Source organism: Nilaparvata lugens, unplaced genomic scaffold (genome assembly GCF_014356525.2).
Source record: "Nilaparvata lugens isolate BPH unplaced genomic scaffold, ASM1435652v1 scaffold4958, whole genome shotgun sequence".
Classification (NCBI taxonomy): domain Eukaryota; kingdom Metazoa; phylum Arthropoda; class Insecta; order Hemiptera; family Delphacidae; genus Nilaparvata; species Nilaparvata lugens.
Genome location: NW_024090917.1, coordinates 1 through 15,579, shown reverse-complemented (window position 1 = coordinate 15,579; position 15,579 = coordinate 1). Strand labels below are relative to the sequence as shown.

General features: G+C 33.8%; 1 long non-coding RNA gene across 1 annotated transcript; it reads left to right on the top strand.

The window, feature by feature from the left end:
* Nucleotides 1–9,053: 9,053 nt before the first annotated feature.
* LOC120355839 lies at nt 9,054–15,050 on the top strand. Its single transcript, XR_005573845.1, has 3 exons — nt 9,054–9,639; nt 11,135–11,222; nt 14,956–15,050. It is a non-coding gene; the product is annotated as an uncharacterized LOC120355839 (long non-coding RNA).
* The last annotated feature ends 529 nt before the right edge of the window (nt 15,051–15,579 follow it).

Here is a 15,579-nt window from a genome sequence, read left to right as displayed (position 1 = left end):
TAATCAACTTTCATTTACACATGTATTACATAATTGTTCATAAAATGCTACAGCGTTTTGGTAATGGACCACGCTCTCTATTTCTAATTCAAACAGTTTTATGTGCATTCATATAATTTTGTAGCTATCATTCAACCTTTTTGGCAATTAAAAACATTTAACTGTCCATACCTTTGGCAATCGAGCCTATCTTCATGAATTCAATATGTTACAGTGCATGTCTCATTAAGAGCACTGTCCTACATAATGTCAAGGTTATAATATGTACTTCATTCAATTTTGTTGATAGCTACCCTTGGTTTTACAAGCGTATTAATGTCAACCAAGACATTCAATTTTGTTGATAGCCACCCTTGGCTTTACAAGCGTATTAATGTCGACCAAGACATTCAATTTTGTATGTGATAGCTACCCTTGGCTTTACAAGCGTACTAATGTCGACCAAGACATTCAATTTGTATGTGATAGCTACCCTTGGCTTTACAAGCGTACTAATGTCGACCAAGACATTCAATTTGTTAATAGCTACCCTTAGCTCTTAAGTGTCATTTTAAGGCCACTGACGCCTATTAATGTTCTATTGATGTCTATCTTGACATTCAATTCACTGAAGGCCATGTCGCCTGTATTTAACTTGGACAATCTTTACATTGTATTTGATAGCTATCCTTGGCTTGCAAGCGTGTGCATATTGAGTTGTTCTATTAATGTCTAATTGACATTTAATTCATTGAAGGCCTATGTCGCCTGTATTGATAGCTACCCTTGTCTTGCAAGCGTGTTCTCATATTTGAGTTGTTCTATTAATGTCTAACTTGACATTTAATTCATTGAAGGCCTATGTCGCCTGTATTTGATAGCTACCCTTGGCTTGCAAGCGTGTTCTCATATTTGAGTTGTTCTATTAATGTCTAACTTGACATTTAATTCACTGAAGGCCTATGCCGCCTATATTAACGTATTCTATATTAGTAATTATTTCACTGTATTGATAGCTACGCTTGGCTTGTAAGCACATTCACATATTTGAGTTGTTCAATTAATGTCTAGCTTGACATTTAATTCACTGAAGGCCTATGCCACCTATATTAATGTATTCTATTTATTGAGCACTATCTACAGCTTATTGTCATTTATTACAATTCCTTTTGTAAATCATTAAGATTGAATTTTGCACTCAATTTCATTATAGCACTCAATTTATATTCACAATTCAGGTATCATTAATAATACCTTTTCGATTATTGTCAGGCTTCAATGGTCATTAATGTCATTGACCTAATTTCATTTAAATTTTGTATTTCTCTAACGTTTTTTATTACATGTTGTAATTGTCCCAAGATTTTTCGATTCAATCTACTTACACTTGTTTTTGTATGTGGCCATCTGCCTATTATTTTATTATTATTAAATCTCATCTTGTTGACTCATTTTGTCTTTTATTGGCGTACTTACCACACTTCAAGCTATCAGTATTTTTATGCACAGAATTCAAAGATTTATTTGTAGGTATTAATACCAACTATCATTCACAGTCCACTGCCCTGACTTTGGATTCTGTCAAGGTGGTTCACCAGTTTTTGTTGGAGTAAAAGCAATAAATTTTGTCTTATTTGAATTTAATGTGAGAGTTTGCTCATCAAACCATTGCTTAGCAATGCTTAATCCTTCATTTGCATTTTCATATGCCTCTCTCCATGATGATCCAGTAATAACAATACTGTATCATCAGCAAAAGATATCTTGGTGGAATTCGGGATATTTAATTTGAGAAGATCATTCAAATAAATCAAGAATAATATTGGCGATAAGACCGTTCCTTGAGGAAGACCAAAACTTGTTAGAATTCTTGTATTAGTTTTATTGTTAAAGGTCATAGTTCGTGATCTATCCTGCAGATAGCTGGTAATGAACTTTTTTGCCACTCCACGGATACCACATCCATTGAGCTTATCTATCAATGTCGAATGAGGTATGGTATCAAAAGCTTTGGTCAAGTCTAGGAAAACAGCCAGTGTTTGAATGTTCTTATTGAAATTCCTGTTAACTGAATCAATCAATACCATAACAGCATTTGGTTGATTTACCAGACTGGAAACCATACTGATTTTTTGCAATTAAATTATTTTTATTTAGGAAGTCAACCAATCTCTTTTTGATCAGTCTTCCTATTATTTTAGCAAAATTGCTAAGTAGACTAATTGTTCTATAATTTGCTGGATTGGTCTTATCGCCTGTTTATGGATTAATATCATTTTGGCTATTTTAAAACGTTTTGGAAAGTAACACTCACTAAAGCATCTATTTATTATTATTTCAAGTGGGCCAGCAATATAAGGGGAGATCTGTTTCAGGCAGCGACCAGTGAATTTATCCTCTCCAGGTGAAGCATCATTTTTTTGGGAATTTATCATGAGTGAAATTTCAACAGCATTTGTGGGATGTAGATAGAGACTATTTACAGGAGGTATGGATAATGATCGTAGGGGAGATGTATTTCTATTGTTATCTAGTGCTTCTGCATATTTTTTCCCAACATTTACAAAATAATCATTAAATATTTCAGCATCTATTTTTGGTTCTATATTTGAGTTTTTTTCTATTTCTAAAATTTCTCTAATATTTTCCCATGTCTTTTTTTATTACCTTGTTCAATTCAAACTATTATTAAAATATTCAATTTTTGCATTTCTAACAATGTTATTAAAGGTGTTTCTGTAATTCTTATAATGATTTTTCAGAACTGTATTGAAAGGCTGCTTTTTCAGTTTGTGGGCCATTCTATCTCTTTTGCGCATTGCACACACCATACTCTGATAAGCTGTTTACTAAGCACTAAGCTATTTGGATTTCTGTCCAATAATCATTGTTACAAACCCTGTCATGCTCTTTGCACCTGGATTCAAAAGTCTTTTTGTTGAAAAAGATAGACCTTAGAATAATTGATAATAAACTGAGTTTGAACTGGACAGAATAGGTTCAGGAACAGCAAACTTAAAATAATAAATCAAAGACATTCTTATCAAACCAAATAGGTAGGTTTATTTCTATCATTTAATTTAAGTTCACTTGAGAGATGTTTGATTTCAAGGGTTGAATAATCCAATTTTATCCTCAACACTACAGGCTCAGGAAATACTGTGATTCACCGGCATAAAGGAACCAGCCTCCCCATTCTCAATGACAAATCTGCAAAGTCGTGGAGAAAGGTAGCACTATAGTGAGGTCCACATTATAATGACAGTGTTTGATTAGCAATGGTATTGCTATCCTTGCCAATCATTCAACAAAGCAGATAGCACTATCTCTATCTTGCTTTGCTCTGTTGCCAGATCGTCTTTCAACAATGTAGTATTAATAATGACAAAAATTTCATTGTAATTATGAAAACATGAAAGTGATATTCAAATGACTCAACAGTTGAAGAGCTGTAAGATTATTATCATAGAGAAAAGATAGCATAAGAAGATATCTCATGCTCATGGTATAGGGTGTTCATGTTCTAATTTTAAAGCCGTTTTTGTCAACTCAAGCCAATTACTGTCGTATCTATATTACGTTTTGGCTGGGTGAGAGTATAAGAATGGCACAGTATGAGTCTACCAGGTCAATAGCTTCACTAAAAAATCTGGTGTGGTAAACTCACACAACTTTCCTTGCTCAATTTGAAACTACGATCAGACTCTGTATAATATGTGTGTATATAATTGTTTTCAGAGTACTTTTTCCTTTGTGTAAATTGTGGAATTTGATGATTTTTTCAGCCGTCATTTTTTTAAAGTCGACAAAACAGCTGAAATATCACCACCGTCTGAATAATACTATCTACAGGAAATATCTCGACTATGTGTTCTTTTTATAAACTGCTCTACCTACCTACCTCATGCACAAGAAGGAGTTTACAAATTTCATTTCTCAAGGATGACCCCAAGGAGGTGCACCTCATTAGTTTTCAAGGAAAAAGACTCATGTCACTTGATAGAGCTGATAAATACAGGGTATGAATTTGAAATAGATCAGTGAAGCCATTTTCGAGAATACCGTGAAAAACATGGTTTTTTAGTAATTATCCGCCATTCTCAAAATTATTACGGAGCTCCTGCAATTTTCCCAGAAATGAGACTCATGTCAGTTGATAGGGCGTATAAATTTGAAGAAAATCGTTGGAGCCGTTTTCGAGAAAATCGTGAAAAACATGGTTTTTTAGTAATCATCCACTATTTTTCTCAAGAATATTACAGAGCTCCTGCAGTTTTCCCAAAAATGAGACTCATGTCAGTTGATAAGGCTTGTAAATAGCTATCCATGGTATAAATTTGAAGAGAATTGTTAGAGCCGTTTTCGAGAAAACTGTGTAAAACATGGTTTTTTAGTAATTATCCGCCATTTTTTCCACCATCTTGAATTGAATTTCTTATTGTCTGGCCCTCATGATATAAGGACCTTAAGTTTAAAATTTCAAGTCAATAGGTTAATTAGGAATGGAGTTATCGTGTTCACACACATACACAAATACACACACACACAGACCAACACCCAAAAATCATGTTTTTGGACTCAGGGGACCTTGAAACGTATAGAAAACTAGAAATTGGGGTACATTAATTTTTTGTGGAAAGCAATACTTTCCTCACCTATGGTAGTAGGGCAAGGAAAGTAAAAGAACCATGTGGACTGAATTGCCCCAAACGATGTGTCATGTGAGATATTTTTTTCAATGCCGAAGCATGTGTGCGACGCACAATGCCTCGGTACGGATTGTTGTTCTGTTGATGTAGTGCAGGAGGAGGGTACATGTTCGGAGAAAAGGCTCTTTCTCAATAGGATTTCTGATTTACAGTCTGATTTGGAGAAAAATAGGTGTTTGATATTAGATATGAAGACTAATGTTGGGAAGGCCAAGTCAGTACTGAACAGTTTTCTTAATGCATGTTCCTTGATGAGCTCAGTTTTTAATGGAGTAGGAACTTATAGAAATAATTATCAGATTGAAAATGTTTCTCCTGATAATGACATTCTTGTTGAAGACTCTTCAAGTGTTTGGCTGTGGGGTGACAGCCATGTGAAAGGCATAAGGGTGTTGATGGATAGGAAGTCAGCCTCTAACCTCAAGTTCAAGTCATTAATTTCTACTAGCGCACCGATTAATTATATCATGGATGGTATTTTGTCATCATTTGAGCTTGGTACAATGAAACAAGATGATACTGTTCTTCTTAAACAAAATAGCTTTAATGAATGAAACAATAAAGCTAAACAAATAGCTTTAATGACACCTCTACGGAGATAGACATTTATAATTGTATAATGAAGCTCCGTAAAGTAGTTAGTACTCTGAGGAACAATAGGTTAGGGTTGATTCTATCGACAATACCATACAGGTATGATCTTGCAGTGGGGTCGCATATGAACAAGTGTATAGTCTTTTAATGAAGCTGTTTGTTCAATTTCCCAAGAGTTTTCTCTGAGTATGCTAAGCATATGGAGCTACCAGGCGAGATTTCACACTCGGCATGGGCTGCATCTTAATAGGCATGGGAAAATAAGACTTGCAAATGAGTTATTGGATTTACTATCAGGATCTATTCAGACGTATGACGTGGCCCCAGTCTTGTCAATCAAATCAGCTTCTTCTTCAAGCAATGACTGTTCATTTGTTGGTGTTGAGAGTTGTAATAATTTGTCAGGTTTGATCACAGCTGGAGTTTGTGAGATGAGATTGAATTCAAATCCAGTCTTACAGATACCAGTCATTACGAAGCCCAGGTCTTTTTTAGAAGAAGCAAAGCACAAAGAAATACATGTATAGAGTATATTGGACTCAGGTAATCAAGTTAAATATAATAATGATCAGAACTACGACAATTTTAATACTATTATTTTCCATTGGAACGTTCAAAGCATCAGAAATAAGCTTGACTCTGTTGAATATCAACTTAAAGACTTGAATGTGGACATTGCTTGTATAGTTGAAACATGGTTGGAGTCAGAGAGGTTGACTTGTATGGAATTAATGGCTTTTCAATTGGGAATCTTATTGTAGGGTCACCAGGAAACATGGTAGGTGCCTGATCTATGTGAAAAATGGACTAGATTTTGAAAGGCTTGAAGCATAAATCAGATGTCAATAGAGATGTGTTTAGAGGCGACAGCTATCCATTTAGTGCATTCAAATACAATAGTTTCAGCTTTATATAGACCAAACTCTGAAAACAATAATTTTAACATATTCCTGGATAGACTAAGTTGTATATTAGAACATGTCTCGAAATATGCCAATAACATAATTTTATGTGCTGATTTCAATTATGATTTTATGAGCAATGACAATAATATTAAGGAATTGAAGGACTTATTTGTTTCTTTTGGATTGATGATGAGTTATAACAATATTACCAGACCTAATTCATCTAATGGGGGAACCTGTATTGACAATATCATCACTACCATCAGTGAAGGTTCTTTTACATGTGGGGTTGAAAAGACATGGTACTCAGATCATTGGGCTCTCACATTTAAAACAAGATTATTTTCAAAACATTCAGGAAGCAATTGCACAGAAACCAAAACTATTCGACACATCAACAGTGAAGTATTATACATTTTCAAATTTGCTACATAAAATAAATTGGACGGACCTATATAGAGATGGCAATCTAGAACTAAAAACCTCCTTTTTCCTGAATACACTCAAGAATATTGTGGATTTGTCATTTCCATTGAAGACTGTAAAATTAAAGACAACAGCTCCTAAGCCAGGCAAAATCTACAGTGTTGAATTAATGAATATCAAGAATATGTGTGATCTGCTCTATGATGTTTATCTTAATACTGGTGATAATGAATAAAGATTCTGTATAAAATTAGAAAAAAGGAATTCAAAGACATGTTAGTGACTCTAAGGAAGACACAAAATGACAAAAAAATTATTGAATCCAAAAACAAGAGCAAGGCAATTTGGGGTATAATAAAAAAACTGTGTAAATCCAAGTCAATGATTAAAAAAGGCTCACTAAACTCGAATCAGTTCAACAAATTCTTTAGAGAAAACATAGATAAAATTGTAGCTGAAGTTGAAAGTAAAAGTTGCAGTCATAGTGCAATGGACTTTTTGAGAGCTGGTTACTGTGCGCCCATGTCCAGATTTGAATTTGAATCAGTTGAAACAGATAACATAATTAATATACTCAAGAAAATGAAGGGGAGTAATAGTGCAGATGTCTATGACATTAGTCCTAGGATGCTTAAACTCAGCCTTGATTATATTATAGATCCTCTTACACACTTAGTTAATAGTTCAATCCTTGAAGGTGTTTTTCCACAAAGCTTGAAGATGAACAAAGTTCTGCCAATATATAAAAAAGGCTGTAGATCAGATTATAATAACTTTAGGCCTATTAACATAGCCACTACTGTTTCAAAAGTACTTGAAAAGGCTCTAAATGATCAAATTGTGGATTACTTTGAAAGAAACAATCAATCTTTTCAACAATTCTCAGTTTGGTTATAGGACTTGGAGAATTACGGTTAGAGCTGCAATTGATCTATACAGGGATTGTCTGAATTCTTTGGAAAACAAGAAATTTACTCAGACTAAATTGTTTGACCTGTCAAAAGCATTTGACACTGTATCACACAAATTGTTGCTAGATAAGCTTGCATTTTATGGCTTCCAGGAAAGATCTTTGAGACTGGTAGAATCTTATTTGGGGGATCGATTCCAGAAGGTTGTTTTTGAGGAATCTGAGTCACAGTATCTACCTGTCTCCCATGGCGTGCCTCAGGGTTCTATTTTAGGGCCTATTTTGTTAATCGTCTATATAAATGATCTAACAACAATTGTAAACCCTCCAGCCAAAAGCTATTTGTTTGCGGATGATCTGTGTGTTTTTCTGAGCTTTCCCACAGTAGTTTCATTGAGTCAAGCTTCCCAGGACTTGGCTGATTCGATCGAGAGCTGATGTAATTCAAATTTATTATGTGTAAACTCTGATAAAGTTCAGAACTTGACTATCAGTTATAATAGAAGACTGACTATGAATGAGGAGAAAGAGGCAAAGTTTCTGGGCTTCACACTTGACACATGCCTTAGTTGGTCCCAGCATATTGACATTGTTGCTAGCAAGCTGAATGAGGGAGTCTTCTTAATAAGAAAACTGAGGTCATATGTCAGTTTGGATGTTTTAAAGGTGATTTATTATGCTCACATCAATTCTCATCTGTCATATGGCACCATACTTTGGGTTCCAGAGCTTACAGTGGTAGACTTTTTAGAATACAGAGAAAGGCTATCAGACTGATTTGTGGGCTTTCTAAGCGAGCACAGTGTGATGAGCATTTTAAAATTCTGGGAATATTGACTCTACCTTCAATATTTGTTCAACAGAGCCTTATTTATGTGAAGGAGAATTGGAGAAGTTTGTGGAGCAGGGGGTAGTTCATAGCCATAACACTAGAAATAGGGGTAATTTGACTACTTATCGGTATACCTATTCTAGTACACAAAAAACATTTCTATTTTTATCAATAGAATTGTTTAATTCACTTCCTGAAGATCTTAGAAATATGGAGAATGGAACTTTTAAAATTCATATTAAACGTTTCTTAGCAGCTAACCCTTTAAACAAGATTGAAGATTTTCATACATTAGCTAGGAATATTCGGTTATAAGTTGAAAATCAGGTGACATATTATCATAGGGTACTGATAGTGTAATTGTTTACTGATGTAATATATTTTTATTTTGTATTATGTTGTATATATTTGACACTTGTATTGTATCTGATGACCTCAGATATTGCTGCAATAAAGATTCTATTCTATTCTATTCTATTCTATTCTATTCCAATGCTTGCCTTGCACCAATATGTGCGTTTGTCAATGCGCGGCTTTCATCCTTATAGGATAGGGCTGTTGAAATGGGGCCGCGGAATTGGGAATATCTGGAACTCAAAATATCAATGTTAAATGTCCTATGCTTGAAAACTGTTGCTGGGTGGAACTCCGAATATTTGTCAAACAGCGGAATTGGAAATATCTGGAGCTCGAAATATGTTGCTAGGCGGAATTGGGAGTATCTGGAACTCAAATTACTTGTTTGGCAGATGGCGGAATTGGAAATATCTGGAACTCAAAATATCGGTGCCAAAGTGGGAATACTTGTAATGTGTTTGTCATTGAGAAATGGTTCAAGTCTGACTTATTTTCTAGAATGATATGTACTTTTGGACCTGGTTTGTCGTTCTTTTTCAATTATAGACTATTCATATGATTTGTGATTGTACCAAAAAATAAGTAGAAGTAGTTTCATATTTTCCAGATAATATAATATTTTATAATAAAATAATAATACGTACATATCTATTATTTTTTAGAAAATGTAATATGTCTTCAATATAATGGCATTAAGTTTATAGGTTATGTTATGCATAATAATAATTAAGGTGTGTAACGTACATTTGCATTTTGCAACAGAAACAGCTTCTTATAGAGTATTGTTTTACAGGCTAATCTTTTTTCATGTAATGTATTCAAATGTAATTATAATTAGAATTGGGATAATACAAAAATATACTTTTTGCTTAGTGATATCTATTACATTGTGTCAGAATTTGGTTTCTCAATAATTCTCATCCTGAGGTAAGTTTAATGTGGACTAAGTTACTTAAGTTGAAAATATTATTTTAAAATAGCAAATTTAATTTATTAATAATAGGCTAGCAACTTTTATTAATTTCTTTGTTCTATCATTAGAATACTTGAATAATATTAGAAGTAGGGGTACTGAATAGGCTAAATATATTTAGACCTTATTCCCTATTGTGAGATATTTATGAATTTCATCTTCTTTTAAATAGCCTACTGTAGTTAGGTTACTGCATCATTTATTCAATAAATTAAATAAAAAAGGATTTGCTAACATAAGTGATTTACAAGAGGGCCTACTGCAGTCAGGCTACTTGTTTGGAAAATCCATTTAGAGAAATGATTCAAGATTAAGCTTAGAGTGGTTTAGCCAAATGTGGATTGTTTTATAAAATAAAGTTTTTCAGTATTTTATAAAAAGTTTTCCATTAACCAAATTATAAACTGAATGAAATTCAACCAGACTCACTGAAGCCCTAGAGCTGATTGGATTGGTTGTTTGAAGATAATTTATATAGGCTACGGTACTCAGACTACTGTAATTTGTAGCATCATAGAGAAACAATAGCATAAAAAACATCTCATGGTGTTCAATTTAATGGTTTAGTATAGGGCTCTTATGTTGTAAATTTCACTGTTAACTCAAGCCGCTGATATTCCTATGGTATTTTTGCTTTATGGTAACTCAATATAAATATAATAACTCTGGTACTATGAGGTCCACCTAATGGCAGCATTTGATTAACATTGGTGTTGCTATTCTTGTCTATCATTAGACAAATCAAATTGAAATAAGTTTAGCTCTATCCTCATGTTGCTTCACATGATTGTTTTTTTACAATGTAAAAATATAATTAATTAGACCTTACAAAAAGATTTAATTTAAATCATGAAAATGTATGAATTACTAATTGAATAATATTTTTCTTGCCGAATAAAATTTATTTTATTATTATTATTAAATAGAATGCACATTTAATATTGGGTTACATCAGATATGTTATTCAGAATCAGCTATTCTCTATTATAGGAGCCAGTGGCAATACAGGAAATCGGCAACGCAGTTGTCCTATCTTTTCTACTGGCATTATAGCATTGACCTAAATATAAGCCTACTTGAATGAATGAATTTATTTGCCAAAAACAAGATACAAACATAAAAATTAAGGAAATGTTAATCTATTTAATTAGAAATTATAACAAAATGATATCCTTATTTATGATAATAGTATTAATAAATTAAGACTTAATTTATGCTCACATGCATGAGTACAGTAGGTGAGGCGAAAATACCTGCAGAAGGAAGATTCCTTGTTTGCCAGTGTGACTCGTAAAATCAGCTGTACTTAAGTATCGCTGTATTTATTTACCCTCTTTGAATGAGTAGTTTTCATTTGATCGCCAACTTTTTTCATGCTAATGTTAAATTCAATATTATACAAAAGTTTTCCTTATAAATTAACTTGAACTCATTATTTATATTTTACAGTGCCAAACTGATCAACTGCATCCTAATGAAACGTTCAAGATGTGATTCAGTAACTGATACGGTTGTTGCAATAATTATTTTTGACTAAGTAAGTAAACAATTCACCATGAAATGGTATTTTTGCTTTTGCTCCAAATCAGTATGGGCTGGGACACACAGAGAACAATCTGCGGGAAGCGGTCAGAGTGGCCTTCATCTATATTTTAGATATTCATGTCTATAACCTGCTAAGACCTCTCTGATTCCTGTCCGCAGATCGCTGTGTGTGTGTCCAAGCCAAAAGTTTTACCTTATTTATAAATACTGTGCACCACCCACTTGGAAAACTTTTTACAAGTGACATTTTTGTTCCGATTTGGATACTATCAAAAACAACTTGAATATAGCAATAAAAAAAATCGATTTAATTTACTTAGAATTGATATTCTGAGAAATCAAATTTGTAATGAGACAGGCAATACTTCCTTAATCACTTTATAATTGTTTTCATCCCTCTGGAAACGCTGCTGCATCGTGGTTGTCAGGCTAGTTTCACTCTCATTCGGTTCGTTTCGTTTTCGGCAAATTCCGATAAGTGTGAAACGGTAATTCGGTTTGAATTCGGTACCGAATAGAAACCGCATAGAACCGAACGCCCACTTGACTCTAATAAATTCCATCAGGTTTCAATTCGTTGCTAGCGAGAGGCTACTTTCACACACTTTCGGTTCGTTTCGTTTTTGGCAAATTCCGATAAGTGTGAAACGATGATTCGGTTTGAATTTGGTACCGAATAGTAACCGCATAGCACCGAACGCCCCCTTGACACGAATAGGTTTTATCATATTCGAATTTGTTGCTAGGGAAACAGGAAAAAACAAAGTCTGCACACGCTGGCCGTTTTTGTTTTTATTTTAACCTGATATCTTTATTATCTGTTTCAAAATTTTCCAAGTCAAAATCATATGGTCAATTCAATTCTGTTAGTTCACAGGAACATTTTTTTTACAATGAATAGTTTGCCAAAAAATATGAAAGATGTAATTAAATCTCAGGGAGATTTTTTTTCCACGAATATTACATGATATCATCAATGGAGAGAAGAGATGAAGTTTATATACCATGTGTCAAAACAAGGAACAAATTTTCAATTTAAAAAATAATCTCTCTAAACATCCAAAATTAACATAATCAAAAAGAAACTATTCAAATAATTCACAATTTTTAATTAACTTTTAGGGTCGGTTTCTGAGCTCGGGATTTATCTGAGTTCTAGACTTTAACTGACTTTAAACTCTGGAGTCAGAAAATTGGCTTTCCGAGTCAGAGCGTTGACGTAGTCGAGTACTTAAATAGACTCTGGAGTTTAGAGATCACGTTAGACCCTGGAGTTTATAATTTCACTTTCTGAGTGAAGGGCTTTTAAGTCCAGGACTTAAATTAGATTCTCGCCTCTTTCCGAGTCAAGGATTTACCAAAAATCGTCAAGTCCAGGACTTGAAACAGCGTGATTTTAAACCCTCAACTGGGGTAGGGTTTAAATTCAAGTTCTAGACTTAACTGAACAAACACAATTCAGTTATTGTTTTGGAGTAGATAAAAAGCCAAATAAATGTCATGGAATACAGTTTTTTTTTTTTTAAACAAATATGCTTTCAAACTCAGTAGCCTAATGAAATTTTTATTCATAATCACTGGTTAGGATCAATGATCAATAATAGCATAACGTGAAATTAAATGTTCATTCATTTACCTTTCAAAGGTTTTGCTTGGAATAGGCCTACAAAGAAATCGAAAAGTATTTTTAAAAAATAGTTTGGAGAGCATGCTCATTTGAATTGTCCCGCTGCAATCAGCTGTTTCCGTTTTGCTATAATACCAACAATACAACAGCAAAATATTGTGAATTTTCCTCATGTTTACTGTGTTAAAGTCCTGGACTCAAATAAGTCGAGAACTTTATAGACTCCGGAGTTTAGAAGATAAAATCGTGACTCAGAAAGTCAATTAAGACCCGAGAGCTTATTTTAGTCCTGGACTCTGTAAGTCCAGAACTTATAGATCCCGAGCTCGGAAACCGCCCCTAAGTCTAGAACTTGAATTTAAACCCTACCCCAGTCGAGGGTTTAAAATCACGCTGTTTTAAGTCCTGGACGATTTTTGATAAATCCTTGACTCGGAAAGAGGCGAGAATCCAATTCAAGTCCTGGACTTATAAGCCCTTCACTCAGAAAGCGAAATTATAAACTCCAGAGTCTAACGTGATCTCTTAACTCCAGGGTCTATTTGAGTCCTCGACTACGTTAACGCTCTGACTCAGAAAGCCTATTGACTCCATCTGATTTTGAATCTGACTCCAGAGTTTAAAGCCAGTTAACGTCTAGAACTTGGCTAAATCCCGAGCTCGGAAACTGGCCCTAAAGTTTTGTTTTTCAAGAAATAACAACTTACAATTTAACGCCAGCTGTTATATTTAAATATACCAGCATGAACTGTGAAAATCTAAACACAGCTGTGTTTGAGAAGAAAATACCTAATTAGAAGCGTACGAATCAAAACCTGACTTGTATGAAAGCCTCACCGAACCGAATGAAACGGAATGTGTGTGAAGCGTCTAAGCCTGTCTGTGCAGAGTAACTCTCGTCGACAGAGTGGTGGGTCTGTCTACCCGGTCACTTTTCAGGGTCTTCTTCAACTTGTCCTCTTTCTATGCTTCGTACAGTAGCTGCAACCTTGTTCAATATTCTTTTGCTCAATAATTCAGGCCCATTCCTGGCCAACGTTGAAGTCACTTCCATTACATGCATCATTTTTGCTTGTAGATCTTTTTATAGTGATGAGTTTCTTCATTTATTGTGAACATTTCTGGTTTCCTTTCCACCATTAAGGCTGATTCCAGGATAAACATTGCAGGCAGAGTCAAAATAAGGCTACAAAGGTTGAAATAGTGGTCTACAATGAGCAATATCTTGAATAATGAATCCTCAGTTTCATGGATTTATTTGCTCCCAATTCAGCAATGGATCGGATCTCTCCCAAGATTTAAACTATATATAGCAAAAAGTAAAAATTATGAATTGAGTTTTCCCTTGTGATGTGCTTCATTTAGTGAGACCGATGGTATACAAATCGGAATAGACTCATTTGAAAAATGTTACCATAAAAAGTTTTGAAAAGCTTTTGATGCACAACCTTAAGTTATCATTCTTATCAAACAAACACCTGCCACTCCCACTAAACTGTTGACGTCTTGTTCAGGTGACACCACTAAATATATTTATGAATACCGACTAGCATAAACTAACTTATTGCCTAAGCACAAAGCATTTGTCAGGTACAAAAACATCACATTCATATTAGGTGTACTTCGTCTACTTGGGCCTACGTTTATTTATTATAATTTTGTACCAATTTTCACTTAGATAAGACTAAAACTACCATAATTTTATCTTTGATAGATTAACAATAACAATTTTAACACGTCTAGCTATTATGCTTATCAACTCATAAAATATTTTGTAGGCAACATCAGAATAATTCAATATTTTATTTTCTCAAGTTTAATATTGATATTTAATGTTTTTTTAAGAGCATTCTAAAAGATATATATAGAGAAGTTGATGTTTTTTCTAGCTCAAAAATGTAAACTTGAATCGTGAAATGTGAAGAAGATCATACATTGACAGCCTATCATTTGCATTTGAGCATGTTCCTACTGCTGGCAGCAAATAATAGGATAATAATATATATATTTTTTAAATATTGAATGCAGGGATTATAATATTAATCATAAATTTATTATTACAGATTGAATCCAAAAATAATTGAAGAAATGGTTTCAGATGATTACGAATAAGCGCAGCTATATCTGGAGAGGTAATGCACCTACTGATATCCCGTGATAAGAACTTGGGAGAGATTTAGTGAAACCTGGAGAACGGCCACTTAGCTCACAATCTGAGCTGTTCACATCAAGCTGATATTTGTGACAGCCATTATAGCTTCATCATGTAAGTAAACACTTGATCATAATATAATTTTCAATTATTTGTAACAATTAACTGCGCCCGGTTCTACTCAGAATAACAAAGGCACAGGTTTCTTTCTTTAAACTACAACAGTACTATCACCGACAGGAGTCGAGTCGGAGCAGTGGTAGCGGACGGTCGTGTTTCGAGGAGCGCAGATAAGATAAACCGTTTCTTGTTTATGCCTTTATAAATCTTTTTTCATCGTAGATCTTGTCCATAACCTACTAACTTACTTTATTAATTTATTCTTTCAATTAATACGTAATAATCTTTCTAATAATAACTCATCATTAATAACATCAGTAATAAAATCGGTATTGCACCTCTTAAAGTCTACTAAAGTATTTAGTACTTGTCTCTCTACTTGAACTTATCAGTTGCGAATTCATTCATCAGTAACCATAATCAACCAACTTAGCTGTATTAAACTGTATT